Below are 10670 nucleotides of genomic sequence, written 5' to 3' on the forward strand. Positions count from 1 at the left end.
CCCTTACCAAGACTTCACAACAAATTAAAGTACTCTCGGTGCTTAGTCAAAATTTCAACGGAATAAATAAAATAATCATAAGGAAAGACAATAATCATATACCAATCCACATCCATAAAATATCTGAGAGTAGCTCCTTAAATCATGATTCCATAACATTGTTCATATAAATACTTATCTTTCTAAGCATCTAAACCATGATTTGATTCATATTGTGAGAAACACTCTCACAATTCATTCATTCGTACTTGAAAACACACTAGAAACATCATTCATAACTTTCATAAAACATTCATAAATCCTTCATAAAATCATGATAATAATTCCATAGTGCATAATAAAAATCATTAACATAATGTGAAATCAATTTGAAGTCATGTATCATAATAAATTCATACATAATATAGTAGAATAACATTAATAGAAATCAATTAAGAAAGACCCATAAAGTATTGACATCAAACGCTCATTGAATTGGGTGAACTTGAACTTGGAGAATTGAGTTCTTTTGGGACTTAATGGATAAAAGGAATCTATTGGTAAATTCTCACATATCTCAATAAATTCTACCTTTGAAACTTGAATATGAGACTTGAAGCTTGAAACCCTTGTTTGATTGGAGAAGAAGACTCTTTTGAGAGCAAACCTTGATGTCTTAGATGATTTTGAGGGAATGAGGAGTGTTTGAAGGATTTAAATAGTTACAGTTCGTCCATTTTTTTTTTGAAATTACATAGTTTAGGAGTTAAACGAAGGAGGAAAGTTCAAATAATCCTTTCTTAAAAACTGTCGAAGGGACATACAATTGGGACTACGGGTCATAGATCCTTGTACGACCCATCAACCTTCATTCATAGAACCCATGCTCAATAGTTGGCCCAACTTCTACGGACCATGTTCTACGAGTCGTCGAAAATCCTACGGATTGTAGGACCCGTCCGTAGGAAATGTACATCGAAACAGTAGTTACTAAAATTGCACTGTGCCCCTATGACTTGGGTTCATGGATCGTAGAATTTTTTACGGATCGTCAACCTTGTTTGTCCTGTCAACTTTTTCAAAACCCAAACATCAAATCTCTGATCCTTTTCTACGAATCAACCCTACAAATCATAGAATTTTTCACGGTCCGTAGGACCTCCTCATAGAGTGACTCGACACTTAGTCAATTTTCAAACCCTCAGTTCCCTTCCTATGACCCGTAGGTCAGCTTGTGAAAATTGACATCAGACCATTTTTTACAATATTTTTTTGTTCCTTCTTTTCAATTTTCGGGGTCTTATATATTGATACCGCCTGTTATTGTAGGAGTCAGGACTCCTGCCCTCCGTTATATACTGCCCTTTTTTACTATTATTTATTTCCTTTATATTGTGTAAAAATTTGTTCAAAAATTATTTTTTAATATTTATTTTTAGGCATATCCCATATTTTGATAATTGATTACATTATTGTTTGCTTCTCCAAATTTCAACTTTGTACAGGCAAGAATAGTGCAAAGGTAAATATAGTAAAATATTTGGTTTTGGCCCAAAAAAATATTTATTGTAAATTTTTAGTTTCACTTAAAATAATATTGAAAATTATAGAAAATAACTAATTGATTGGTTTCAAAATATAACAGCTCATTGGATGCCATCGTAATAATAGTGCTTATATTTATATAGTATTTAAATAGTTCATCATTTTTTTAAAATATATTAAATACTAAACAATTGTTTCATTAATTTGAGACCGTTGTGTTTTAAACTTAAAGAAAATATAAACATCAACTACTAACTACTCTGAATAGAAATACAAAAAACGAAAAAAGCTTACCCCTACTTATATGACAAATTTACCCTTAAATAAATAATTAAATTACTAAAATACCCTTAATCGCGATGACTTCACTTTTCTAAAATTTTCTAGATATTAATGTCTCTAAATCCAATATAGTACCAAAACCATAATTAAAATTCTCCAACACGGTTAAACATAAATAATTTTTTTTTTTGTATTTGTCAAATTTAAAAAAAGAAGGAGGTGCACTCTATATAATAAAACAGAATATTGTACCTCATTTGCTTTAAACAAGAGATAACACATGCACTAACAAATTTGTTAATTGTTCTCACTTTCGATCCACCAAAATTGATAAAGTATAGTTAATTTAGAAGAAAATAGAGCAGAAATCCTTGATCTATATCACTTTATTACATCATCAAAACAGAGAACCTCCATTACTACCATAATGTCCAGAAAATATAGTCATAACTTGTCCAATATTTCAAGCAACTTTGACCTCAATAGTTTTGGATTTCTTTGTCTCAGGAGGAGGCAACTTCTGAAAAGTAACAGTCAGAACCCCATCTTGACGAACAGCAGAAATTGCATCAGTATTCGCATTCTCCGGCAGGGTAAACTTCCTCATGAATTTCCCAACCCTTCTCTCCATTCTAATATACTTTGCACCTTCTTTCTCTTCTTCCCTCTTCCTTTCTCCAATAATCAGCAACACATTGTCTTCTTCCACCTGCACTTTGATATCTCCAGATTTCAACCCTGGCATATCCACAACGAAAACATAAGAATTAGGGTACTCGTGTTGGGGCACGCAGCGGAATAAGCGATAAAAAAATTAGGAGGAATAAATAAAACAAAGTAGACACCAGAAATTTAACATGGTTGTGGTTCACCCAAAACTTTTGGGCTATGTCCACAAACCAACTCCGAACAATCTTTCACTATTATAAATAGTAGGCGTACAAAGAAAGTCTCACGACAACTTACTCTAATCAAAGAACTCCTTTGATTACTAACCCACTCTTTTAAGAACCTCTCAAAAGAAATACAACATAATTCTCTTTTATCCAAGAACGTCTTCGATCTCTCTAAGCGAAGAATGCTTCACTTACTCTTGTTGTTGTATTGTGATGTATTAAAGCCGAAGAGAGAATGACTTATTTATAGGCAGATGAAACGAGTTATGTGAGCTTTGATTTTTCAAATGAAAAATAAAATTTGCCTTCCCTTCACGCCGTTTTTGACTTATTTGATTTTCCATAGTAAAAAATTATGCAATCTTTTTAACTTGTCCACAACGTCAACTTGCATTTTTTCATGTAGGAGAAACATTACATCAATCCTCTCCTTTTTGACTACATGAAAGCTCAGTCATTCCCGCTGCTTGTTGACAGTATTCAAACTTCTTTCTCGTAAGAGACTTTGTCAGCATATCTGATTCATTCTCATCGGTATGGATCTTCTTCAGCTGCAACAGCTTCATCTCCAATACATCTTGAATTCAGTGATAGCGCACATCAATGTGTTTCGATCTCGACTGAAAAGAAGAATTCTTTTTGAGGTGAATTACACTTTGACTGTCACAGTACAACACATACTTTGCCAGTTGGAAGCCAAGTTCATTCAAGAACTTCTTCATCCATAGCAACTCCTTGCAAGCTTCTGTTGCTGCTGTAAATTCTGCCTCTATTGTAGAAAGTATCAAGCATTTCTGTAATCTTGATTGCCATGACACATCTACCCTTGCAAAAGTGATCAAGTATCCCGATGTAAACTTCCTCGAGTCAACATCGCCAGATAAATCTACATCTGCGTATTCAACTAACACAGGTTCTGCCTCTCCAAAACATAAATATATTTTGGATGTACCTCGAAGATACCTAAGAATCCATTTGACAGCTGTCTAATATTCCTTTCCAGGATTTGAAAGAAATTGACTTACTACTCCGATCGAGTGAGCAATATCTGGCTGTGTACATACATCAAACATCTAACTGCTGAGGCATATGGTATTCTAAGAATTTCTTTCCTTCTCTTTGTCAGTAGAAGGGCACATACCGAAACTTGATCTAAAGTGATTAGTAAGAGGACAACTAACTGCTTTAGCCTTGTCCATATTGAATCTCTGAAGTATTTTTTCAATATACTTCTCTTGAGATACCCATAACTTCTTCGTGCCTCTATCTCTTGTAATTCTCATGCCAATAATCTACTTTGCTGATCCCAAGTCTTTTATCGCAAAAGACTTACTCAATTGCTCCTTAAGGCTGTTGATTTTTTAAAGATTTGTTTCAATGATCATCATATCATCTACATAGAGTAGAAGGATAACAAAATCATCTTCAGAGAATTTCTTGATAAACATACATCAATCTGCAATAGTTTTCTTGAAGCCTTTCTCTCGTACAATAGACTCAAACTTCTTATACCCTTATCTCGGTGCCTGTTTTAAGCCATATAAGCTTTTCTTCAATTTGCAGACATAATTCTCTTTTCCCTTTACTTTGAAACCCTCTGATTGTTCCGTATAAATTCCTTCTTCTAGATCTCCATGTAAAAAGGCAGTCTTCACATTCATTTTCTCAATCTCCTGTTGAGCCTTGCCGTTAGCCCTAGCACAGTACGAATGAATGTCATTTTCATGACAGGTGAAAATATCTCATCAAAGTCGATGCCCTTCTTTTGACTGAAATATTTGTCGACCAGTATCGCTTTAAAACGTGGATGGACTCCGTGTTCTTCATGTTTGATGATTTGATGTTCAACAAAGATAGCATTTTAACTCCTAATCAGCTTCTTGTGTACTAAATCATAGAACCTATAGCCAAATTTATCTTGATCATAGCTAATAAACACGCACTGTCGTGTTTTGATATCAAGCTTTTGCCTTTCCTCATTCGAAACATGAACAAAAACTTTGCACCAAAATACTCGCAAATGGTTATAATGACCAAACCTTCTTTTGAAATTCATACTGAAGAGGGATACAGTGAGAGATCTAACATAGACACTACTGTAAGTAAAGCTTCACCCTAAAAAGATTTATCCAACTTTGAATGAAAGAGTAAATATCTTTTCTTTCTATCAAAGTTCGATTCATCCTCTCTGCCAAATCATTCAACTGTGGCATTTTTGGAGGCGTCCTTTGATGTCGAATACCATGCTTTTAGCAATAAGCATGAAATGGTCCAGTATACTCTCTACCGTTATCTGTGCTGATACATTTGATCTTTTTCCCAGATTCTCTCTCAATTGAGGCATGAAATTGCTTGAAGATTTCTAACACTTGATCTTTGGACTTAATGGTATAAGCACACGTCTTCCTAAGATTTTCATCGATGAAGGTTACAAAGTATCTGTCTCTACCAAGTGACTTTGATAGTGGACCACACACGTCAGAGTGAATCAGATCCAAAACATTCTCCATTCTGGAAGGTGGAGAATTATGAAAGAAAACTCTGTTTTGTTTTCCAGCTAGACAATCTTTGCATTTCTTCAAGAGTAACTGATCTAAATTAGGCAGAACATTATCTTTCACCAACTTAGACATCCCTTTTTCACCAGCGTGGCAAAGTTTCTTATGCCATAAATGTTCGATATTTTTATTTTTTATCACGTTTATAGATACATCGGGGACCTTTGCTTGCATCCCATACAATTTTGAGAGTTTGTGTCCTCTCGAAATGATAAGGGAGACTTTGATGCACTTCCATTTTCCATTTCCAAAACTATTTTGGAAACCTTCATCGTCTAGCTTGCCCGTAGAAATTAAATTTAGGCACATGTCAGGAATGTACCTAACATCTTTCAGAAGAAACTTCGTACCTTTCTCCATTTTCAAACATACATCTCCTTTACCAATAATTTTTGACAAGTTTCCATTTTCCATCTTTACAATACCATAGTCTTCGTGTGTGTAAGATGAGAAGATTTGTTTGTATGGCGTGGCATGGATTGTTGCACCTCTATCAATTACCTAATTTGTCTCTTGGGTTAATTGACTAACAATCTCACTGCCACAATTGATGTTGAAATCTTCGATAGGATTTTCTCATTCATCATCGCTGCTTACCTCTCCCTTTTTGTCTTTGTTATTTTACCCGTTATTCTTGAGTTTTTGACAAAATCGCTTGAGGTGTCCTTTCTTCTTTTAGTAATGGCACTTAACGTTTGCATATTTGTTTGATTTTCCACTACTTTTGTCTTTGGAGCTTGAACCCTTAAATTGGCTTCTCCCCCTCTTTTCAATAATCAGAATTTCTGACTGTGAGGAAGAGTTGAACCTTGAGATCTATGTTTCATCTCCTCATTTAATATTCTGCTCTTAACAACTTTCATGCTTACTACACCATTTGGTGTAGTATTTGTCAGAGACACCTTCAGAGTCTCCCATGACTCCGGTAAAGAAGCTAAAATCGTAAGAGTAATTATCTCATCATCAAACTTTATGTCCATCGTCGACAACTGATCCATGATTCCTTCTACGTTGTTTAGATGATCGACTACAGAAGTGTTTTTTTTGATATTTTACTTTTATCAACTGGATCAAGTAAAATATTTTGTTATTGCCGGTCTTTGAAGCATACAACTGCTCCAACTTATTCCATGGAGTTCTAGCATGAGTTTCATTACAAATATGACTGTAATCATAAATAAATCCCACATTTCGAATTTGATAATAGAAAACACTGACAAATGCATCTTTGTAATCATAAAAAGATCTTTCATCTTGCTTCTCCAGATACGGTAGCTTATACTGTTCAGGATGATCATTTTGCTCGTCTTTATCTCCATTGCCATGAATCTAAATCAGGCTCTGATACCACTTATTGGGGCACGCAGCAAAATAAGTGATAAAAAATTAAGAGAAATAAATAGAGCAAAGTATACACCAAAAATTTAGCGTGATTGTGGTTCACACAAATTTTTTGAATTATGTCTACAAATCAATTCCAAATAATTTTTCACTATTACAAATAGTAGGCGTACAAAAAGAGCCCCACAACAATTTACTCTAATCAAAGAACTTCTTTAATTACTAATCACTCTTTTAAGAACCTCTAAAAAAATTTAGAAAATAACTCTCTTTTATCAAAAAATGTCATCGATCTTTCTAAGCGAAGAACATTTCACTTACTCTTGTTATTGTGTTGTTATGTATTAAAGCCGAAGAAAAAATAACTTATTTATAACTAAATAAAATGAGTTAGGCGAACTTTAATTTTTTCAAATGAAAAATCAAAGTTGTCTTTCATTCACCTCGTTTTTTACTTTTTTTGTCAAAATTATCTTCTATTTCCATCGATTTTGACTTTTTTGATTTTTCAAATAAAAATTAAAATTCGTTTTCCATTCCCATCGTTTTCCATAGTAAAAACTTATACAATTCTTTTGACTTGTCCAAAATGCCAGCATTTTGTCATTTTGTCATATTGGAGAAACATTACATCAAATTCCTTCACATCCGCTGGCGTCGCAGCCATGGCCTTAGCGTTCTGAACATAGTTCCTTGATGGGGGGGCATTGAAGGACTTGTCGGAATCGTCACCGGTAGCTTCCATCATATGCTGGAGAGTGGTGTGTTATCGATACCCAACAACCTGAATCCATTTTCCTCTTCTTAATTGATCACTTGGTTTCGATTTATTAAAGAAATATATTTGGATATATGTGGTTTGTGTTTGCGATTTTTAGCTTTTGATTGATTGCAGATGTTCATTGAAGATGGGTTGATTATATAGTGGAAATACGGAAACTTCTGGAGGGAAATAGAAGAAGAAGGGGGCATGTTTTAGGGAGCTTCTGTTTAGACATTGTCCGTGTTCTACACTTTTCTAGAACAGGGTTCGAATACCCATCTCGTTCTCCTTCCACCTTAGAAAATAAATAATGACATCAATTGGAGTTATTCAAATAGTGATTAAAAGTTCATATTTTAAAATTATTTTTTTAAATTTAAACTGTGTCAATTTAAACTACATCAAATAAATCAAAAATATAGAAAGTAATATCTATTATTAGTGATCAACATGGCTTGTGATACAATAATGAAACTGTTTCGTCTTTAATAAGAGGTCTCAAGTTCAAGCTTTGCACATTAGTAATCTTAATTACCTATGTAACTTAGTTATTTGATGGATTTTAATATCATTTCACATTTTCAGCTTTCATTATTTTTCAATTCCAAATAAAAAAGGGTAGGAATTAGTTTTCTTTTTTCTTTTTTTTTTATTTTTATCCTCTCTGTTTTCCTTACATTTTAGACATTATTAAGCAAAGAGGTCAACGGATTTTATAGTACCGAAAATAGAATATCTGGAAGCTGAAGAATGCATTACATTTTCGCACAATCGGATGGATCTAGATTTAAGTAAATTAGATCACGAGGAGATAAGATACTGAATAAAATAATACCTTATACAAAACAACAATAAAATGCGGTGCACTAAAGCTTCTGCTATGTGCAGGATTCAAGAAAGAGTCCGATCACATGGATGTATTGTACGCAGCCGTATCTTCATTTCTGCTAAAAACGGTTAAGACTTTAATTAAATTTAAAAAGACAATAATAATAATAATAATAAAGAGAAGAAAGTACTGAAACAAAATTCATTGGAAAGAGAACTTTCTTTTCCTTTGGTATTTGCACAGTAACATTGCAATCGATAAATCAGTGCTAACTAACTTTATGCCTCAATTCTTCTGCCTGTTGAATTTTCAAACTACGTTGGCATACCTTCATATCACCTACAGTAATAGAAAGATTAAAAAAAACTGTTCAAATCTGGTAAAATAAACTACCATAACATAACAAAGCTAAAAAAACACCCAAGTGAATTATTAAGCCTAAAAACATAGATCAAGGTCCTTGTGCAATTATACCACTACTTATCAATATATTTTCTGGTAAATACAAATTTCATACTTCTGAAAAGTTTGCCTATATGATAAATATAACCAAATCTCGTAATGGACGATTTCTGGACATTATCTAACTTGATTAGAGTACCACATCATAAGCAAAAGATTCTCAGAATTTTAAATGATTCATAAAGTTATACCTGACCCATTAGATTGCCAACAAAAGTAAGAAAAACATGGATAAGAAATCGAGCTAACTTCGCTATGGAGTTATAGAATAAAAAGTCAAAACAAAAAAAGAAGAAGATGATCAGCATGGACGTAAAATATTAGAAATAATGAGCATCAGTATCTATATATTTTAGGGAAAAGGTTCAAAAATGTCCCTAAATTATTTGAAATGAATAAAAATGTCATTTGTTTATAGTTTGGTCCAAAAATATCTTTTTCTAAATAAATATATATTTAAAAAAACAAGTCTTGTTCCTTATAAAAATATTACTTTTAAGGAACTCTATTCTTGTTTTCTTTCTTTTTAAATCACTTTAACTAATAAACATGTAGGAAATTATTGTATTCTTCATAATCTCATTTTATCTATTAAAAAAAGAATAATTTCATGTATTGTAAGTTTTAACGGATAATATATGTCACATATATAAGATTATAATAAATCCATCATTAATTTTTATTCAAAAAAAGATAAAAAATAATTATAATAAAATAAGAAATATTTTTAATTTTTAATTTTTTTCTATTTGAAGTTGGATAAACATTTGCTAGTTTATTTGAAAAAGGACATTTTTGACCCATTAAATAACAATAAGGACACTACTGAACCAAAATATTGACGGAACAGACATTTTGGAACCAAATTATAAACGAAGGACATTTTATTTATTTCAAATAATTTAAGGATATTTTTAACCCTTTTCCTTATGTTTTAATATAATCTCCTATAACAATAATAAAAAGGATCACAAATGAGAGTGGTAAGAAGAAGATTGAAAACTTCAACTGTACATAAAAAAGAAAGAGTCCAAAGTCTAAGGGATAACTTTTTTTTAAAAAAAGAAAGAGTCCAAAGTCTTAGGGATAACTTTTTTTTTTAATTAAAAATTCCAAAAGGAAGCCCTGGACCATTTTTTGCCATGCCACTGGCTTGATGACTAATATTGATAAATCCAACTTATTCATAGCTGGTGTGGATGATGTGCTACTAAGAAAATTCTGTTAGATAGGACATGCATGATTTTCTATGAGTACATTCCCTATCAGGTATATAGGCCACCTGTTATTGTAACAACCTGTCTCCGTCGTTATGAATAGGTCAATGAAGAAGGAATTTGGATCAGAAAATTTCAGATAGTAACTTTGGAAAATTTGAGCCTAAGCCAGACTTGGATGAGATTTGAGTCAGACGAGGTCTGGGGTAACCTTGTGATAGGTGGAGGATCAAATCGGTAATCTGATTTAGTTAGCTGATAACCAAGACGATATAGAGTATTTGCAATTTTGCAGAATCGCATTCGGGTGAGTAAAACTCACAGAATTGGACTTAGCGTGAAAGATACGATTTAAGATGCCATGGGATGGGAGTGTGTTGTAAAATGGAGATTTAGAGCTTAAGTCCCGAGCTCAATGTTTTTGCCTATCCCGTCAGAGTGAGATTATTTTCACCAAAGCGAGGCCGCCAGAACAGGATGGTCCCTCTATGGAGAGACAGCCGCGACTTAAAGACCGGAGAAAAACCCCTGAACGATATTATTCTGCAAAAAACTATTCTTAAGACGTTAGGAGGCGACCCAGGGCAATTTTTATCATTTTTTACGGATTTCCATGCTTAAGGTAAGATTTCTACTCCCTAAACTCATTATTTGATTCCTAAGACCTATAAACTAGGATGGGTGGTCATTGTAGGAGGTTTTTGGCCTTTGACTAATTGTGAGAATTAGACCTAGATGGAGTTTAAGGTCATGAGTTGGTCTAAGAGGGAAATTATACTATAATTTGACTAAGGTAGA

The 10670-nt window shown here is 33.1% G+C and overlaps 1 pseudogene; it reads right to left on the bottom strand.

The window, feature by feature from the left end:
* Positions 1 to 2269: 2269 nt before the first annotated feature.
* LOC129890586 (17.3 kDa class II heat shock protein-like) lies at positions 2270 to 10175 on the bottom strand (annotated as a pseudogene).
* Between the last annotated feature and the right edge of the window lie 495 nt (positions 10176 to 10670).

This window comes from Solanum dulcamara, chromosome 5 (genome assembly GCF_947179165.1).
Source record: "Solanum dulcamara chromosome 5, daSolDulc1.2, whole genome shotgun sequence".
Classification (NCBI taxonomy): Eukaryota; Viridiplantae; Streptophyta; class Magnoliopsida; order Solanales; family Solanaceae; genus Solanum; species Solanum dulcamara.